Source organism: Pteropus medius, unplaced genomic scaffold (genome assembly GCF_902729225.1).
Source record: "Pteropus medius unplaced genomic scaffold, Ma_sr-lr_union100, whole genome shotgun sequence".
NCBI classification, from domain to species: domain Eukaryota; kingdom Metazoa; phylum Chordata; class Mammalia; order Chiroptera; family Pteropodidae; genus Pteropus; species Pteropus medius.
In genome coordinates, this window is record NW_024346667.1 from 148,051 (window position 1) to 169,823 (window position 21,773).

Sequence of the window (21,773 nt, forward strand, 5' to 3'; positions counted from 1 at the left end):
GAAAAAGAGGGATGTGAGATTTTTCTGGATTGCTCTAAAAAAATAAAAATTGTATGAAGGGAAATAAAATTTTTAATTAAATAGAAGGAAATGCATTCTCTGAGAAGCTGTATACTGTCCTTGAAGAAAGGCTTTGGATCGTACAGTCACTGAGGCAAGAATGCAAAATGTCATCACAAGTAATCGTTAGCTGTGGACCTTGGAAGTGTTTGTCAATTTCTCTCTGTGTTGGTTATTACCCTGTAGTAAAACGGAGGTAGTAACACCTACATCATGTGGTCGCTGTGAAAACTAAATGAGATGATGTGTATTCGACATCCAGCACAGATTAGAACCTCAGGTAAGGTAGGTGTTAATATCACATTTATTTCTATTTGGAGTTTTAGAATGATCGTATGGTGATAAGATAATTCTAAAGAATTAAAATAGTGGCTAGAGGGCCACTTTCCACAGATATTATTACAGGAATTCTTACATTGTTTAGAAGTTAGATAAGGGATTTTTAAGGTCACTTGTAAATTATTATTTTATAGTTCTAGAAGGTAGATGAGTTGAAGTAGATTTGGCAGCCCTGGTTTTACATCGTTACCCCTGAACAAAAACTAGAGTTGTCACAGCTTACTTTGGTCAACTACTTAATTTCATAACTTGTAGCAATATTTTTCTGTGTTATGTGCTTAATGTTTAAAAATATCTATACAAACACCAACATCAATTTTAGTGTCATTTTTGATATCAAATATTATCACAAAAAACAGCACTGAATATTCTGATATAGCTCCTTGGAAATGAATGTGTGCCTCTAAATGCAAGTCCACTGTGGGTTATTAAAATAAGTACAAATTAACCTCACCATCACCTGCTCATGTACTAATTCCTAAGTCACCAAAATACATTTCGGTAGACTGTAATGTGCCCAGAGTCTGTGGTAGACACTGGAAATACAAAAGTAACAAAATATGGTAGGTACTCCTACCATCTTCAGAGAATTTTCAGGTTAGTGGTAAAAACGTCTAAGTAGACAGCCGATTGCTGAAGTATTGGTGTTTGGATAGGTGAAATATAGATTACCGAGGAGGTCGATCAGATGGGCACCTGACCACAATTTTGATGGTCAGGAAGGACCTGGAAATGGAAGTGGCTCTCAGTTTAGACCTAAAGGGTCAGTAGGAGCTTGCAAGTGGGAAAAAAAAAAAAAAAAGGGAAAACAGGAATCTAGAGGGGAAAAAAAAGTGTGTGTGAATGCTCAGACTCAGGAAAGGTCACGCATCAGAGGAGGAACTCCAAAATCTACCCAGGTGAGAGGGAATGTGGGTGGTGGGAAATCGCACGGAGCCAAGAGTCAGAAGGCCTTAGCTGGTCTCTTGGCAGTGGTGCCCCTCCCTTCCTCCCACCCGTGAACACAGACGCACTCTATAATGAAACGCCAGCTGGCTTTAAAATGCAGGCATTATTCCAGATCTTTTATGCAAGCAACTCAATTTTAAAAGATCACGGTATGCCCTTACAATGAGATATGGAAAGAACTGTGGGTTACTAGATATTGATCTTCTAAAAGCCAAACCTCTTTTCCTCATCTTTATAATAACTCATGGTACCTGGCCCTGTGAAATTGTATGGAATTGACCCAAGAGTTACGTGAAGATAAGGGATTCGCCATCTACAGGCCAAGGGGAGAGGAACAGATCTTTTCTTCACAGCCTTTCGAAGGAACCAACCCTGACAGCACCCTGATTTCCGATTTCTCTCCTGGTCCTAAGAAGGAAGATTCACAGCCTCAAAAGTGTCACATATCACTTCCACGAGCTTTCAAAAACAGACCAGGAGCGATGGAAATGGCATTACTCAACTCGATTACTCCCTTCCATTCCCCTTATAAAAGAGGATAGAGGTCTCCCAGTTTGCCATGTGACTTGCAGTGCTTCTCTTGGGAAAGGCGTACTCCACCACCACCTCGCTTACAGCACGCTTGACCATGTGACTTACCAGGGCCAATGCGATGTAAGTAATATACGCATCACCAAGGCAGATGACTCAAGTGCCACGACATGGTTCTGCTGTTGCTCCTTCTCCCATCGCGAGACTGAAATAAGGCCTTTCCCTTTAGTCTGGATCATAAATGAAGAAGAGATGCGATGAATATGTGGTGCCAGATGGGCACTGGGCTTATCAGAGAGATCACGTTGTAAGTTATATAAATGTCTGATCACTATGCTGTGCACCTGAAACTAATGTAAAATAATACTGAATATTAACCCTAATTGAAAAATTAAAAATTTTTAAAAATTTAATTAAAAAAATAAAAAGATGATACGTGATGAACAGCCACAGATTTCCTAGAATCTACACAGACAGATTGAGAAATCAACTGTCATTTTTCTAAACGACTGAGATCTTGAACTTATTTTTTATTGGAGCACAACATAGAGAAAGATTTCTGATCCAAGGAGATAAAAGATATGTTTTCGTTTTCTTCCCTCGGACAAAATAATGCTAGGTATGGCCACATAAATACAAAACCAAAACAAACAAACAACAAAAAAAAACTTGCACTTCCCCTAAGGTGGTACAGTAAATGTACCTGGCAATACTCAATGGAAGGACAGACTCAGTGTATACGCCACTTACATAGGAGTCTCACCCTGTCATAGCTCCCAGGCTGCAGTGGCTCAAGGGCAACAATGACAGCTCTCATCTGTCTTCGAAACACTGCAAGGAGGGCTATGTGCCCTGTTCCTCTCCCACACACACGCGCACACACACGCGCACACATGCACACATACACACATGTGTGCACACAAACACACACACATACACACTTTGGGCAAAAAAAAGAAAACCACCGGGCAAACTGCCTTCATATACACAATCTAATTTCTTCAGGGCTTTTCCTGTTTGCTTTTCCAAATTCACCTTCTCATCTTCCATGGCAACAGAACAAGACAAAATGGTTCTGTTTTAATATTCAAGAGCTGTTGCTCCCAGACAATGGAGTGTTGTTCGGCAGAAAAGCCCCATTCAGCATACAAAAAAATTCCTTTAACTCTTCCTTTCTCACCTCCTCTGAATTAAACATGCCCTGACCAATACCTTTGCCAGACCCCTGATTTCATCTTCCCGACTGCATAGGTTACAAACACAAATCGGGATGAAAAATAAAGCGAATGGCTAAACCATTTACTATCTACTCACTTCTTTCTATAAATCAACAAAATGGCAGGATTCTGAACTAGATATATAACTTTCTTGGTAAATACCATTTGGATCCGGAGTCCTACACATTGAAAGGAATTCCCGTAAGCTAACTTTCTTTAACTTCTGGTCTTGTAAACAAAAACATTATACAAAATTGTAAAAATCAGAATTCTAAAAGATGCTGGAAACGAGTGTAATGCTGAAACAATTAATATGCTGTAAATATACATTCAGATTTACTCCGTACCTAGGTGACAAGTAAGTCACATGGAATTTTATTATATTAATTATCACACGCCATTTGTGCCATGGTTAGTCTGGCATCCCTATCTAGCGAATGTCTTTGTTTGATGATAAAAAGCCACTGATTTTTCCAGATGTGATTAGGCTCATGTCATTTGGCACGATGTGTTTTAAGGTGGTATCTAGCTACGTTCAAAGTCCAAAGATGTACCAAATATAATTTTTCAAGTGCGCTTAAAATTGCTAACATAAGCTAGGGCCCTTAGTTCCCAATGTTGTTTCAGTCTAAAGAAGAGATGCTTCCATGAGGGGTGGAGCTGTTTAGGAGTCATAATCCATCGTCACAGAGAACGGAATGTCCTTTTGCTCTATGACTCAAGCCAGTTGAAACAGAGGTCATGACAGTGGACGTCCAGTCCCTCTTGTTATCTGACTTAAAAGCCCCTGATGCGACCGCACTATTTGTATTTAACTCTTACCAAGATCCCAGTAGACTCCGAGAGTTTCTGAAGCAGTGAGTCACTCTTGGGAAGACAAATGGTTGTCTTTAAGTCCACCCACCAGGACTACCTCTGTTGGGACAGTTCTGGACCAACATAACCAGTGGAAACTGATAAATGATTTATAGATTCTTTCTCCTTCCTTCCCTAGCTATAGGAATCCAAGACATTCCAAAAAGTCTAGGAGCCATTCACTTGCTCCAGCACTTCCTGGACTGCCTCGGACGTCCCCAACGTTGTTTCATAACTTCAGGGGACGTCCGAATCACGAGAACGGACACATACACTGATTATCGGCTGGACTTTGTGCTCACGAGCTCAGATTTGTAGCCAAAGAAACACTCAGATAAACCTGCTCTCCTCAAAGTTTAGGGGTACAAAATGTCAGGCTTAATTCTTCAGCTGGCAGTCACTATCGCAAACACCTTCAGCCCACCAAATGTATCATCACCTTGATGGGGACAACGATGCCCTCCACCTCCTAGAGGTTCTTTTGCTGCTCTTCCACCTTCTTATATCAGTTTCCTCTCTATCTCACCTCCAAAATATATGGCCATAATAAGAAGGCCATCTGGACTGGTTAGGGCATTTGTTCATTAAAAAGCCAACTCTCAGCTAAACGAAGAGCCCAAGATCATTAGAGGTGACAGAGCATGGCATTTTTGAAATGAGTACCTCCCACAGGCCTCAAATATTACCTTGGCCATTTATGACTCTCTAGGTAAGTATTTTATACACCATTTATTTAAAACAGCTTTGAGAGAAGGTCATTCGGGTATTTGGATGTGGGCTAACATCTACAATGAACCATGGCTTATTATCCTTCTCATTGTCCACTTACTCAGGACAGTATAGTAGACGGTTGAAGACTATGGCCTCATCTGAGAAAGTGCAAAAACAGCATTTTTCTTCCATTCGCATTAGAATGAACATCTTGATATTTAAGGCTCTAATCCTTTGGGAGTAAATGGTGTTTTTGTGGGTATCGCACATCTCTACCTCATCCTTCTAACTTGAGCATAATACTCTAACTCGGGCAGAGAAGACCTACAGCAAAAGGACATTAATGTCTGCAGCAGTGTTCTGTTTAAATGAATTGGGTCCATAAGACAATCTTATCAGGCTTGTTTTAGTGTAAGTGGCAGCTTTATGTTGAAGAACGAGGGGAAGTCATGAAGGATCCTGTGATGCATCATAAACCTGCAGGATTTGTACAAGCCAAGATAAGATGTTGGGAAAATGAGAACAGATTCACTTGTCTGATGTCAAAACTAGAGTGTTCTGTGATTTTCAAAAAGGATATTTTTTAATACATTCCCGACACAATAGCACTCATCAGCAAATGATGATCCACAGGAACGCGTGTAAATTAATATCAAAAAGAAGCATCGACCCCTGGTTGTCAGAAATGCCTGCGGGTAATACAAGTTACTTTAAATGCCGTGACGTTTTTGAATGTCAACTGTTGCAAGCCCATCTCAAGTTTGCTGTCATTATTCTGCAACTAACTGAAGGGTCATACATAGAAAGACAAAAAGCAATTTATCTGAGACTCCGAGCAAGATTTTTATGAAACTTCTCCACAAGTGGGAACTAAGGAAATTTAGTCACGATGAAGCTCCATCGTTAAAACACCTTCGAGAGGACCTGAGAAGAACTCACTGGTTAAGATGCAGGAAGTAAAGAGGTTAATGATGGGCTGCCCCAAGAGTATACTTTAAAACTGTTAACGTTCGTTGACTATATTAACCTGGGGAAGGAGTGGGATGTGAATTTAAGAGTTTGCAAATGTTTCAGAAGTGTTCAGAGAATCAGGGATGAGAGCTCTTTAAGAGCTACCTGGGGCCATCTGATTCCTTTCTATAATGCCCTCTGGGCGAAGCCTGAAAACGGGCCTGATGGAGAACCGTTCTGCCACAAGAGGCCATGACTGAGTTTCCTAAATTGGGACCAAAGAAAGGATTTTAGATTCTCAAACGGGAAAGGAAGAAAGGGCGCTCTAGACAGAACTATACTAGAAAACATAACTATGTTAGCTATTTATTGATTACCGATAAAGGTAATCATTGAATATTGAGAAAAGAAATCTATTCCATAAGTATTAGGAATCAAAAAGAATTTGGCAAATCGTCTCCACCTGGCTTAAGAAATGGAAATTGAAGGAAAAATACAAATAGTTTGTGCCGGTGTGTAAAGCAGGACCACAGGCATATGGCGAACACCATTTTTGAGTTTGATAAGCGAACTTAGCAGAATTTTCTTTTAAAACGTAAAGGGATTTCAAGCACTAGGTCCTATTATTTCCCTTAAGACCCGTACCCCCAGCAGCTCCAAATGGAGCAGCAAAGTGAAATTAACCAATTCCCTTGAAAGGCTGTAGTGGTTCAGCTTCAGGGGGCTTGTTAATTTCCCTCCTCCAGGGGTTCCCAGTGAGGCCTGAGAGCAGGCAGGGAGGCAGTGTGAAAAGAGAAATTAACAAGCTTTCTAAAGTATCAGCTACCCCCACTTCTTTCAAGGGAATTGGTTAATTTCACTTTGTAACTTCATTCAGATCAGTTCAAGTTTGAGAAAAGCTCCAATTAAATAGAGAGAGACAGAAGACAAAGGCAATTGGGTAGGAAAGGGAGGGAATGGGTAGAATTTAAATCAGTGACCTACATCCAAAGCATTCCCCCCAAATACTGAAAGCACTCTACACGTAAAGATTGCAAATACTTAAAAAAATCTGGCCAGGGTAAAAGCGAAAAAAAAAAAAAATTTTCATTTGCATTAATTTCATTCTTCCTTAGAACCTTGGTAGAACTTCTAAAATGCAAATATTTTCTACTTCACCTGAAACATAGTACTAAAGGCTGTTTATTTACATCTGAACCATAAAACACATTTATTCTCTCAAATCTAGATGATGTGAATATCTCTGCCCATTTCCAATGTGAAATAACAACATCAAGTGTTTTAAAGTTGAACAGAGAAATAAGCACCCAGAAGGTACATTTCATAAGTACGGTCATGAATTATGAAAAGGAAAAAACGGTAAAAAAAAAAAAAAAAACCTTTACACACTGACACAAGCTATTTAGTAGAAAAACATAAAGAGATGATAAGTGAAAGAGGCTTGAAGGGAAGAGAGATATGAAAATAATAGGTGCCTATAAATTACTTAAGGACATGAAGTATCATATTTTTAAGGTACAGTGAAGGATGTAAGTCAATACATGCACTCAATTTTAATATTACTAAATAATAGACAAATTCTAAGAATATGTAAAATTTCTGAAATAATATAATACAGTCTTAGCCTAATATAAATAAGTATTCGGTAAAGTACTAGTATCTTAAAATTACTTGACCATTACCTATAGACTATTTCTATTTATGCTTCTAAAGAGTTTACAAAGTTTGTAAAACGCTTTACAAAATAATCTTTAACCTTCACACATTGACTAAAATCAACCAATATTAAAACAATTAAGGATATATGGAGTAAAGTCTTTTTGAAGGCACCATGATAAAATAGAAAAAGCGCCATCTGGATGCCAGATTACAAAAAAAAAAAAAAATCTAAGTTCATCATTTTCTAGGTAGACTTCAAATGTAGGCTTGGGAAAATTACTGAAAGAAATGTCAACTTTTAGAAAGTGAAGATAATAAGATCCACTGTGAGACAATGTTTGAGTTGAGGATATATGTATGTAAGCTACCCAAGGCACTGCATATTAAGTGTTCACCAAGGAGTAGCTACTATTATCATGACTAAAGTTAAATATATATATGACTAAGGATAAAAAGGGATTTAAGAGATTGGCTAGACCGGTGGTTCCCGAAACTAGTTTTCCATCACTATAACCTGTATAGAGCTTTATAAAAATAGAGATTTTACGGCCTCAGCTCGAATTTATTAGATCTCTGTTGATGTTGTCCAGACACCTATTTCCAATCCAACATACTATTCTTATCAATGATGCTTAGATAAGTTGTCACTTGCCAATATCTCACAGTGGCAGCACAGAAACCAGAACCCTATGTTTCCTATGTCACAGCTTGAGCTTACCTGTTATCTACTATATTTTCATAGTCAAATACAGTGTTATACTCACGGCGACCTTAGAAATCTGATTAGCCATTAAAATATATATATATATATGGTCTAATTGTATACACTTGGTAAATCCCACTATCTTTTTTCTAAACTCTAGATTCTTCCTGGAAGACAATACCCAAGGACATATTTTGCCTGCTTTCTATAAATTCTTTGTTACTTTGTCACTGTTTTGTTTATAGAGACAGAGCTAAATCAAGAACCCAGATATGCCAGCCTCGATGAAAGCACATAAAAAGAATATTTAACTTAAATGTAAACTTGTACTTCTAAATAAGATAGAGTAACAGGGACCATATTTACCTTCCTGTCTGAAACAACTGAAAATCTGGACAGACTATATAAAAAAGTTATATATAAAAAAACAGGGTTTGTAGACATCAGGGGGTCTGAACTAAGGGGGGGAGTCAAAGCACACTACCCCAAAATATTCTGGTTTGGCATACGGACTATTTTGAGCTAAAGGCGTTTGAAAAACAGCTAATGAAAAAGGGCATGCTGACTTCCCTTTTTCTAAAAACAGGAGATAAAAATTCCAAGGGAAAGATTTCCTCCCTATACCAGGAGGAAAAAAACATTCTTATCGTGAGAGATGGGGACTGGGGTGGGGGTTCAAGGCCAAGAGAAATCTGTACAAACAAACTTTGTTAAAATAACCCTAACCTTCTCTTAGTCTCCCCATATATATTAGTTACTTTTCCACAGGCCTAACCACTTCTTAGGTCTTCATTTTCTTACTGATGGCTCACAAGTACATGTAAAAATAGAACGTGTAAGCTTTTCCCCCGTTGATTTGTCTTCTGGTAACTTAATTCCCAGGACCAGTTGGAGACCCTAAGAGGACAGAGAAAAAGTTTCACTTCCTTTCACAACAACTGACAGTGATCCCTGCAAAACGAGAAATAAATAAGATAATACCCCAGCTTATTCCCTAAAGTTTCCCAACCACAGAGTACGGAGAGAAAAGTGGGGACAGGCTAAAAAGAGTTCAAGTCACATAAAGCATCTTCTCTAACCACAATGGAATTAAATTAGAAACCAACAACAGAAAAATCTCTGAAAAATCTCTAAATATTTGGAAACCAGAAGAACACTCTCCTAAATAACCCATGGATCAAAGAAGAAATCAAAAGTGCAATCGGAAAGTATTTTGAACTAAATGGAAATACACGTATCAAAATTTATGTGATGCAGCTGAACATCATATGAGTGGAATTTATAGCACAAAGATGCCTATATTAAAAAAAAAAAAAATCTCAGTAGTCACCTGAAGAAAAAGGGGAAAAATTAAATCTGAAGTAATCAGTAAAAAGAAAATAACAAAGATCAGAGTGGAAATCAATGAAATAGAAATCAGAAAAACAATAGAGGAAATCAAACGCTGAAACCAAAATCTGGCTATTTTAGAAGATTAATAAAATCTATAAACCACTAGCCATACTGATGCGGGGGAGGGGAAAAGGCCAATTATCAACAGCAAAAATGAGATGGTATCGTTACAGATTTACAGATACTCAAAGAATCGTAAGGAAATATGAAAAACTTTATGGTAATATATTTGATAACAGATAAAATGGACAAATTTCTTGAAAGACATAAACTGCTAACACTGATTCAAGAAGAAATTGCTTGAATAGCCTTATGTGTACTAAAGAAGTTGAAACTGAAATAAAAATCATCCCACGAAAAAAAATGGTACGAAAGGGTTACAATGGGACATTAAGAAATTTTTGGAAATTGATGAATATGTTCATTATCTTTATCGTGGTGATGGCTTCAAAGGTGAATACATGTCAAGACATCGAACTGTACATTTTATATGTGTACAGTTTATGTTAATGAAACTGATAAAATGTGATGTAAAAAATACTGATTGCATTCGGTAAGACTGTGATAGTTGGTAGCCCACTCACTCGAGATGACAGCAAAAATTAACAATTAAAACATACAACTCTAGTCTTAGAAAGTGGTCAAAAAGAGAACCTTCAACCAGAGAGTAAAAACTCTTCAATCTAAAGACATTGTAGATTTTCTAGAAGTGTTTTTTTGTTTGTTTGTTTGTTTTTTCCTTCTTTGGTCCAGTATGATTATTGGAATTTCTAGTAAAAACAAAAAAAAACAAAAAATCAATATTTTCAAAAATCTTGTGCTAACTAATATAGAGAGAAAAATATCTATAATAACTGTCACTGAAATCAGTAAGAGAGAAAGACCACTTCCATGTCAGTCTGTCCATGTCTCTTAGTTATTTATCACTAATACCTGAACCACTTTTCTCATAGGCCTCTTGTGAGAATAAATTAAAAACAAGTCTGAAAAAAGTTTTTCCTATAGTGTTTAAAGTTTCTAATACATTGAGTCACCAAGACTCACAGGGTGGAATGGAAAACGCTACTTTTTTCCCAAATCTGCTTGCGTGTACTTAAATCACATATTTAAAGGTGATTACTGCCACTTACTTCCCCTCCCACTGCCTGGCTTGTATGGCATCTAGGGAAGTTCTCATGATTTTTGATAATGCTCACATCATTAAGAAGTCTTCTTCAGCCTCCAGTCCATTCTGGGACATTAATGACTACGGTTTGGCTAGTTTAATACCAACTCTGTTTTCACTTCAGTGCTAATGCTTCTCCCCTGACTCATACTGACCACCTAAGGTAGAAGCAGCTAGAATGAAGATCTTCTCTTTTCCTTCTCTTTGAATTTCAGTATTTCTCCCCTTCAGCTTGCTACTGTGAATCTGTTAAATCTCCAGGATCTAAACAGAGGAGGTCGGCTAGGGGAAAGGGCAGGAAAGCGCTTTCGTAACAGGCTCTGATGTGGCTATGTTGGGGTTCAGAGCAGACCTTTCCCCTTCGGGAGCATTCACGGGTTTCTGGAAGACCCTCATCACAGAAATCTTTCATGAGCAGTTCTCAGTGCCGGTCCTCCATGGGGGACTACTCAGAACTCTTCTCTAAGCCCCAAAGCATCTGGCTGTCGACTTCCAATAGCTTTCTGCTGAGCTGTCCTTGCCCTGTCAAGCAGTCCACTTGGACAAAATCTAAAATGAGTCTCCATCACTTTTCCTCTCTTATGGCACACGATCTGTCCATGGGAAACTGCCCAAACTTGGCAGTCACACACTGAACTGGTTTCACAGGGATGCTGTAACAAAGGACGACAAACAGAGCGGGTCAAAGCAATAGAAATTTGCTATCTTGCAATTCTGGAGACCAGCAGTCCCAAATGCAGGTGTTGGCCATGCTCCCGCGGAATCTCGTAGGGGAGAATCATTCCTGGCCTCCTCCACCTCCTGGCATTTGCCAGTAAATCTTCACATTCCTTGGCCTTTAGGTACATCACTCCAATCTCTGCCTCTGTCACCACGTGGCCATGTTCTGTGTGTCTCAATCTCTTCTCTTCCTCTTTTAAAGACACTTATGGAGTTAGGGCCCACCCTCATTCAGCATTACCTTACCTTAAACTTGATTACGTCTACAAAGACCCTCTTTGCAAGTTAGGTTACACTCACAAGTATTGAGAGTTGGGTCTTCAACACAGCTTTTGGAAGGGGAGCAATTTAACCCATAACACATACCAACCATGCCAGTGGTAGCCCTGTACCCCACTGTCACTGGGGCAGTGTCTTCAAGCTGACACTGACCTTTCAGATTTCTCAAGCCCGAGTCAAGCACTAATACTCAGTGTCCCTCAAGCTCTCCAAATGGTTTCTTTAGAACTCCTCTCACTGCATCTGAAGTGAGAGGAAAACACCTCCTCCCACCCGACACCCACTTTCCGCAAAGTCCCACACAGGTGGTCTAGCATCTCTTTTATGGAACGTGGGTACAGTTGGCACTTATTACATTAGGACCTCAGTCAAAACTGAAGCTGAAATAGTTCAATATTGACATCCACAATTGTAAGAGTAGTTTAATAATACTTCTGTGAAAGCAGAGGCATACCAACCCCATCTGTGATCAGAAAGTTCATGCTCAAAGGTTAACAGAAAAAACATACATTGCCCAAAGTATAGGAGTGTCTGCCTTCTCTGTTGCTTCCTCAATGGGTGAAACCAGATGATCTTTATTAAAAAGTCATGCGGAATTACTGGTTCATAAATATCTAGTGTGATCATGAGTAATAAACCTAAAAGCACACTAACCGAAATCAATAAATCATGCCAAAGACTAAAATTGGCCTGTAGACTAAATAGCCACCCCTCTAAATGAATTTTGTTAAATAAATAATAAATTTGGTTAATTTCCCTTACTGACTTGTAGGCGAAATTCAAATGAGAAAAAAATTGCCAAAAACAAGCATAAAAGAGCAAAAAGTGCAGGTAAAATTTAAAGAATGGGAGGAATCAAGAAAATGAATAATTGTCCTAAGAATTATTAAATACATTTAAAATAATAAAAGGTAAAGAGCAAAAAGTGGTTTTATTTCATATGAATCATGAAGAAAACTAACTTTCGTAGGATTTTCTTATGAGAAAATTATTAGCAGCACATATCAAAGCTAAGATTAAATGACTGTGTTTGTAACCATTCGTGAGTTGTGGCATGTACATGATCGCGCACTTATAATATGCACTACCGCCCACGGTACAGCTCATGGTCCCATTGATCAAAACTTTCTCTACTCAGTGCCAAGAGCTATGTGAACTCTACTTGACAGAGAGTAATGACAGTAGTTATTTTATCTTTTCTAAATTCCGTCAGATAACATCTTGTATTTTTCCTGCCAATATGTAACTCCATTTGAGCTTGTAATATAATTGCATATGTCCAAACTACCTTACTTAGTCAAAAAGCTACTATGTACTATGACAAAATTTGCATACATGTTCAGTAACACCTCTGCCTCTCTCACCCCTGCAATGGCACACACTTGATTTAAACTGATTCCCTAATGTAGACTTTACTCAATGACATCAAGTCATATTATTCCCTGCTTAGTGCTTTTTGCAAGTCAGACCAGCATCAGCGACTTCCTGTGATACATACACGGTTAGAATTACAAAATCTTCTTGGGGAAAAACCAGCTAGGACATTCTCTCACTTCCTTATTTCCCCCCGCTCCAACCTCTGGCTCTTTGATGTGCCATTCTCCCGCAGAATCTGTTACTAACAGTCTCTATTTAGTTTCCATTTTATGAATTAAAGCTGTTCGACTTTAATCTCAGCTCCAGCTCCATTATCCCAAACTTTGTGTCTTCGAATGGAATTTCAAAGCACATGCAGTGTTTGAGGAACAAGTATTTCAAGCAATTCAGGGTTCGCTTATGTGGGACTAAATGGACAACCCTAGGAAATTTCATAGGAAGAAACAATAATTTTCACTGTTGTCTGTCCACAAACACCTTTCCTAAGCATCATTTTTCTCCCTCTTCCTGTCTGCCCTCTCTTGCCGGCAAGATGCCTCCTATTCTCCAGCAATCTGGTACTAAAATGACAGTCAACGTGAAAATGACCTAAATTCATTTACAAGAAGGTATTTTATATCTAGTAAGTCATACCTGAGGAATATTCACATTTATAAATACTACTACGCAAAGGGAAGATACTCTTTCAAAATGGGAATCAGAACAAAACTCAACGAACTATGGAATGGGAAGAAACATGAATCCTTCTTCCTTGGGTCTCATCGCAGACAGCTGTTCAACAGGTATTTCGTTGAGGGTCAGTAGGTACCTTCGTGGTGTTTACATTCTTTTGTGTTATGCCAATCTTTTCGGTGCCGATGTTAATTGGACATTTGCTTATTTCTAACTGAATTCCTTTCAGGCAGAAATCACAGCTTATGATATGGTATTATATTTAGTACTCACATCATAAATGTTTGAGGAATTTAATTCAGTCACATTCAGCTACTTCTGGAAAAATGTATACTGGAATGCGGGGGGCTTTCCCGATGGCGTACATCTGGTCAACGGCAAACACCTGATTAGAACCACTAGCATTTTTGGCATCGATATAACAAAACCACTTTCTGCATACTGTGAAATCTTCAAATCATATATTGGTGCCCACTTCATTGTTCCACCTAAGTGGAAGAGTGGCCTTATTTTTTTAAATATACCTGATTTAAATTTCATCTTTACCAGTAATTTATTGAAAAACCATTAACTTATTTTCACTATGTGCTTTCTCCTAACTATTAAGCTAACTCTTCCTGGTCCTGATGCTACTGAGTTTTATGATAACTAACTGTACAGTGCGGTATGACAGGATCAGCGAGAGGACAAGCCTCCGTAGCCTCAGAGGACATGTGAAAGACAAGCCTTTAAGGTTTTAAGAAAAATGATCTTAATCTAGAATAATGAGAGAAGAGGGCAAGCAGCCTGGCAGAGGATGTAAACACAGGTGTATGAAAATGGCTAGAGAATTAGGGAGTTTGGAACCTTTAATAAAAGATTTCAGGGGACCGACCAATGCTATTTTTAAAACTTTGAATATGTTAAATTAATACTTTTCTGTGTATATCTGCAGAGACAAGAACAAAACCAAAGTCGAAGTGAAAGTAAACCAGATGACTCTCGGTTTCAGTATAATTAATTTACTGAATCAGCTAGAAAGCAAGCAAGCAAGGAGGGAGGGAAAGAAGGAAGGAAAAGGAGGAGGGAAGGAGGGAAAAAATTTTCCCCTCAAACGCTTTAGGGCTTTCCTCTTTCCCAGCACTGACGGCATTCAGGGCCAGCCTCCCCATCCCATTTAGTCAAAAGAACAATCTCATTTGAATAGTTTTTAAAGCCCCAGTCAAAAACATAAAAATTCTGAATCCTGTCCTATTTGAAGCGTCTCTCTTCCCTCCCTTCCTCTATAATCTGGGCTGGAATCCTGAGGCGTGTGAGTAACTGGCCTCCTCTCTCCTCCCAGCTCTACCGCTTTCCCTCACTCACAGGCTGCTCTTGGTGGCTCCAGGGTCAGACCCAGGGGGTGAGAGAGGGTGAGGAGGAAATGGCTCAGTTGCATGAGGTTAGTAGTTACTGTCAGGACACTTTGGGTGACAGTGCACCCAGGGCACTGGTGTTTCTGCAAACTTCCTGAAGCTCTATTTCTACGGAGGGTCCCCAATGCAGGTCGCTCGACTTGAGCAAGGCCACTTCTCCAGCTGGCTGCTTATGACTCCTACGGTCAATTCTTTCAGGTAAGACCCCTTGAAGCTGAGCTACAGTCAGTTCCCTTTAATGGGATTCAAATCTAGATGCTGGGAAGGACATAGCTGGAGCAGGTGCAGCTCATTCCCAGAGATTCTCTTCCCTCTGCCACCAGGAAGGGACAGTTCCCATTACAGCCCCTCACCGTTAAACTATATAAAAATAATTCAAGTAACCCGTCTTCAAACATCAACAGCTTAACCGACACACAAGTCAGTCTTAACCTGATCCCTCCCTGAAGCCTTCTCACTTAGAGTGGGGAGAAAGTACTTAATTCTTCTTACCCATCCCAGTGACACTCAGGAAAGTGCTCTACAACGAAATGTCACCCCTAAAGCTTTTCGACCTCGACTTTTTATATGTCCCTGTGAGTGGTGACAGCCAATGCTAAGGATCACCCCCTTGTCAGTCTAGCTCCTTGATTCACAATGTTTTATTCTCCAACTTTGGGCCTCTGGAGACCACAGAAAAAAATCCAGTGAACACCCTGTTGCTCATGTGAAATGTTTTACTGATTAAAGCAATTCGGGAAATGTCATTATAAGCCTTGTGAACACCTCAAGAGTTTAAGCAGAAGCTACATCTCAGTTTTAGACTACCAGCACACAGCTATGGCTCCGGCACGGACTGGAAAGTCAATTATCTAGAAGGTACTTTTTAGATGTTAGATGAGTTCTAGACTTACCAGGGTGATCACTTCATAAGGTATATAAATGTCTAATCATAATATTGTACACCTGAAACTGAAAAAAAAAAAGACTAATGACCCACAGGCTGCCTCAAAATAGGATGAGCAGAGAGGTTCCCCTAGTTTTCAAAGACAAACAGAGGAAATAACATCAGCAAAAAAACCAGAATACGATGCAACTCAATAAACATCTCCACATAGCCTGCTTGGCTATCACTTTTTTGATCTCGTCTCATTTTGTTTGAATTGGCATATCATGACAGCGACAAGCTTGTTATTTCGACTTTAACATCAAATCCCTAGAGAAATAAAAGGGGCATTCTGGGTTCAGATACATCAAGGATTCAGATAATCAAAAGTTTAAAAATAAAACAGTGACCAAACTGGAGTAGTTAAACAATGTGGAAAGATTCGCCATTACTCTGTTTAAATATAATTATTAATAATTACGATAATAACAATTAAAATAATTTTGTTCTTCCTTCCTTCCCTTCAGGCTCCTTCATTTTAACTGCACGTGGATATTTTTTTCTTAGGCTAGATATTATCAGATACAATCAGAGTTCTCCTGCTGCGCCCCCTGCCCCCTCCCCCCAATCACGGTTGCTTTGGTTTGATGATTTCTGTTCAATAACTGAAAGAAATGTTTAAACTCTTAGGTTAGCTTTTTCCTAATCCTCTTGCTCTGGAGTTCATCAACACGTGCACGTTTCTGCTGTTTCTGAGATAACCTGGATGCAGAACTCATCACTTCTCTGAGTGGTCCTAAGGAATTCACACACACGCACACACACACACACGCGCGCGCGCACACACACAGCGTGCAATGTAGACTCCCTAATATTTGCAAAAGAAAGATGAAGGAGGTTATTTTTCACCCAACATCAAACAACTTACAACCCCTCAGTTTTTCTTGCCTCTAACGTCCTCTTCAGCTAACCCTCCACGGAAGATTTCTCTTCTTCCTTTGACCTCTCCTTCCTTCCTGCGGAAACTAGACTCCAGGCTCTTTTCTCCTCTCTCCCCAATTCTCCTCAAACATTTCCAGTTCTCTCCTTTGTGTGTGGAGTAAACCTGCTCGACTGGTGCTTCCTGCACGTTTTGCACATTCAAACAACAGGCTCTGATGCCAATCGCCACCTCCCTGAGAATACCATATGGCCACAACCTTCCACTGCCAGAACATGCTCGCCCAGCTTGCCCTCCCTCATCCCTGGAGGTTTATCCAGACATCCTTCTGAATGAGATGTTCACCCCTCTATTTACATGTACCATCTGAGTGAAATGATGCAAATTTTCTCCATGAACTGTTTCTCTGTCCTGCCAACTGAAGTTTAATAGATAATTTCTGGTGTTATTCTCCACAGCAGCCGCAGAGATAATTCAATAAGATGACACGAGTACAGGACAAAGCAGGGTCTGACGTGATTTGTGGGAAATGAAATGGCGGGTGCCACCACTGCCCTACGCCCTGTGTTTGGAACATGAGTGGGCCAGCCTTGACGTCTCCCGCAACTGGACACCTTTCCTGTCCAGGGTCCATGTTTCTCGTTGCCTCGAGGGTTACATGCTTCAAGAGCAACTTTATTTCCAGCCGCACCTCTAGAAACTTGTTTAGATGGAAATAATGACAACAATGATCCAGATAATTACACTTTGAATTTATAGGGCACTTTTCTGAAGAACTCAGAATTCTTTTCAAAGATCTAAGCTTCCCCATTAGTTCCTTTCCCTAAATATAATCCAAAAAGTCATGATTGTACCTATACATGCAGACTTATTTCAAGAGTTTAAATACTTTTTTAATGGTTAACCCTAAATACAGAGTCCTGGCATATTCCTCCCATATCCCGCTCCAGCGGCGATTAAAAAGGAAGCTTGGCAGCGAGCTATGGTGCCTGAGGTGATGGTATAGGGCACTCTCTACCTGAGTAAGGCATTAAGACATGCATCAGGTATCATTACAGAAGGCGTTCCGCAACTGTCAGCCCCCAGGTAATTACAAAACAGTTTCTTTTATGACGAGAACCCCTCTTTCGGCTGGGCGGTACCCGCCTCCCGCCAACAATGATTACCCCGTGGCTCTTCTCCGCGGCTCACGCGGTCTCATGTTTTCCTGCTGCATTATCACCCAGCGATCTCTACCGGGAAAGAAAGAAGTGCACTGCGGGTCAGAACTACCTGTAGACTTTCTCCTGGACACGTGTGCGTGCGCATGCGTGTTTTATCAGTGGTGTCGTTGCAATGCCTTTAAACCGAGTTGGAAAAGGGAGACCCAAAGGAAACGTGTTGAAAATCGAAATCATCATCTCTCCAAAGGTGTCATGTGGATGGAATGACCTTAAAGGGTGCCGAATGACCTTCGACGGCTAAGCTGCACAGGACAGGCATTACTGCTCTATTGCTTTAAATTGCTATTTTGCAATGTGCAGCTAGGCATAAAAACACACATCAAGAACCGTCATCTACCTTCTTAAAGACTGCCTTTACGAGGAAAGCACAGGTCTTGATGTGGTTAGGAGACCATAATTTTGGCCCAGCTAGGCTGTTTCTTATGTGGAGAAAATGAAAGCCCTGTGAAGATTAATAGGTCTGTGTGTCTTCATTTATTTTGCCTGGGAACAGCCATGTTGATTCCTGAACTGTAAAAATTTAAGGAGGGCAAGTATCAGCCTCACCTGCAAGATGTGAATCATGATGCAATCTTCCCCAGATTGCCCCCATTTCTTCAGCCTTCCAGAACCCCTCCAGTGCTCAACAACACTCATCTCCAGAGAAAAGTCCAAGCTGCACTTCTCAGTAAATATAAAAGTATATAAAGGGGTCAGGCATCTCAACCAAAAAATTAGCAAGTTTTGTACATTAGAACTTTTTCCTAAAATAGTGTTTGGGTTCCTTGGGACATTTTCTTAGACAAATTACATGCAAAAAATTGATTCGGGCCCACCCACAGAACACAGCTGCTCTGCTGTGGCTCCCCCTGCCTGGGTCCCTAATGAGGCCCTGCTAATCTCCAGTTCCTACAAGTGGCTCATTTTTTACCACATCCTGAGCTTATGACTGTGTGGCTTTGGGGTTAGGCTTCTTTTTTAAAAGCCATGTCTAAAGGCGATCCATTGATCAGAGAGCAATATCCTGACTTCCTCTTTTATCATTTCCCAGTCAGACTTGGGCTGCAGGTAGAATCCTGCAGTTTCTTTGTTTAACATTAAAAATAATTTCATTTTCCTGCCAGAAGCTGATCTTACTGATCACGTTGCTACTTTAGAAGCCTGAAGAATCATGGCATTCACCTCACTTTTAGTAGTGAGAGATGGCAGATAATTCTAATTAAGAAAGAAGCATGATAGGCAGAAAGACTGAAATATAGAGCAAGAAGAATAACAACTCTACTGTAGTAACTATTTTCATAATCCCAAAGATAAAGAGAAATCGTCAAGGCAGCAGAAATGGCTTTCAAGAACAGTCTCCACTCTAAGACTGAAGCAGAAATGCAACTGAATTTATTCAAATTTGCTTCTTTCTTCAGCTCAGTTGAGGATTTCAGTTTAGTGCTGCAAAACCAACAGTTGAGTAGAAAACACAGATTCCGAGGGAAAATAATTTGTATTCAAGAAGTAAAAATGATATATTTTAGTACTGCATTAAGTAATTTTGAATTCAAAAGATCAAAAAGTATTTTCCCATAGGCATTATGTCTTCTTTTCTTTTCATCAAATCATCAGTTAAAAATCTTCGAGGACTCAGAGTGATACAGGAAATGTCAATGCTTGTGACCTGCTGCAGTTGACAGCCAGCCTCTTGACTTGGGTGTCTAGCACCGTTACCAAACAGGTGAGTGTTTGTTAATTATAGCCCCGGGTAACGGCAATGAACAGTATCCAAGGCAGCACACCATGAAAGCTAAATCTGAACACAGCAGAGAAAATCCAGGAAATTTCAACAAATCAGAACCTATTTGGTTATATGGCGCCCATAATGGATAACAGATGTTCTCTATATGTGCAATAAAGAATAGGAAGTAAATTTATCTCTAGAATGAGATAGATAGGGCATGGGCTTTAGGATCAGACAAAACCGAACTCCATGTAAACACATACAGACTCCACTGCCTGCTGGATAATTCATAATGTTAACAGCTGTCACGGTATAGCCAATTCGATGACCCCAAAATGCAGGCAGTTGCAGAAAAGATTTCAGCCACAGAAATGCTAAATGCCAAGTATCTCTCATTCAACACTGAAAATTTATAGATATACTCTCCATAATTCAGAACCTAAAGGACTCTTATAGAGCCTAAGGACTTACCCAGAACGGTGTCAAAGTTCCTACATCTGACTGGAGATATATATATTCAGGTTCCGTTTTGTCTAGAAAGAGATAAAAAATAATTATTTCAACTGAGTCCTACTGCATATCAGACATTTTTTACACAGCTCATTTATTTCTCAGTGCAGTGCAGGTATTATTATCTCCATTTCAGAGGAGAAAAAATTGAGACTAAAATAATAGTAATAACATCCACATTGTTTTTATTATTATTATTTATGTTACTAGTAACATTTGTGGGAAACAATATGTCAATTATTATACTAAGGGCTTTAAATGTATTATCTCATATAAATCTCCCTGATAACATCAGATATTTTTTATCCTCATTTTATAGATGAAGAAATGAGGGCTCATGGAATTGGAATAACTTGTCCAAGATCACACAGCAAGATGGTCAGGTCAAGATTAAGGCCTCAGCGACTTCCGCTAGGCCACAGCCACCTAGCGAGATAGACGTGACACACTTTACTTGCTCTAAATCTTGATATTTTATAATTTACTGGTTATGGTCAATTGAGTAGGCCTCTCTATTACAATAATGGAAAGCTTATAGTAATACTGGGAAAAAAAGACTATTTAGAGCATAAATTCTAGTGTCAGATATCTGAGGTCTAGTCAGTGATGTACTAGGAGGTAATACTGCAGTTGTTAGTGGCAATTTAGAGAGGCCTCCCTATGTTATAACAAACAAGGAGCTTCGTGCATGTAACTTCTCTGGACTTCTTACCAAGAAGTCTCAGTGACATAAAAATTATTTGGGACACCAATAAATATATACAAAAAATTCCTGTACTCATTTCTCGTCATTTAACCATTTTATTAAAAGTACAATTAATTATTAACTTAATTATTAAAAGTTGTTTCAAAGCGTGGGGCCTCTGGAAGATTCTGTGTCAGCCAAGGTCACGTTTCTTTTTTGATTATTATTACCACAGAAAAATTATGAAATATCTTCAAATCTATAAATTGACAAACAAAAAAGCCTTTGAAAAAGTTCAGATATATCCTCATTGTGTCCTAACATGCCCAAAGGATTTCAGAGTGATTTTGCCAAACGTATTTTGGAATGTAGGTTTTGGAGTTTCTGGAGCTCGACTTACTGACTGTGTGATGGGACCAGAAACAGTCAGGACTCATCCATATTGGCATATGCCTATTTCCCAGCATCCCTCACCATTAGGCTGGCCACATGACTGAGATCAGGCTATAGAATATGGGCAGAAGTGATGTAAGGCCAGGCTCCTAAAATATCCCAAGTAAGTTTCCAAACCCAATTGTCTCAGTCTGAGCATCTGAAACTGAAAATCTCAAAGATGCTGAAGTCACATAATAAAAGGACTTAGATCCCTCAGCAGCCACTAGGAGTAAAGCCACCCAACGAGGAACCTCTGCATCTGTATTTAGAGGTGAGAATTAATCTTAGCAGGACTCTTTCACAAAGAATTGTTTCAATAGCAGCTAGCCTTATTTATAGTGACCTTGGAGCTGGAAAAATTGAGATGTTACCATCTACTTCATAAAGTCCCCATGAGGATGGAATGAGATAATAAACTTGGGTGCATAGCGACTATC

At 39.4% G+C, this 21,773-nt stretch overlaps 1 long non-coding RNA gene across 1 annotated transcript in view; it reads right to left on the reverse strand.

The window, feature by feature from the left end:
* Positions 1-2,002: 2,002 nt before the first annotated feature.
* LOC120613212 (uncharacterized) overlaps positions 2,003-21,773 on the reverse strand; it is a 406,248-nt gene continuing 386,477 nt past the window's right edge. The window contains exons 7-8 of the long non-coding RNA XR_005655613.1: positions 20,178-20,239; positions 2,003-2,108 (exon numbers count right to left, since the gene is read on the reverse strand). This is a non-coding gene — a long non-coding RNA (uncharacterized LOC120613212). The remainder of the gene's footprint in view (positions 2,109-20,177; positions 20,240-21,773) is intronic.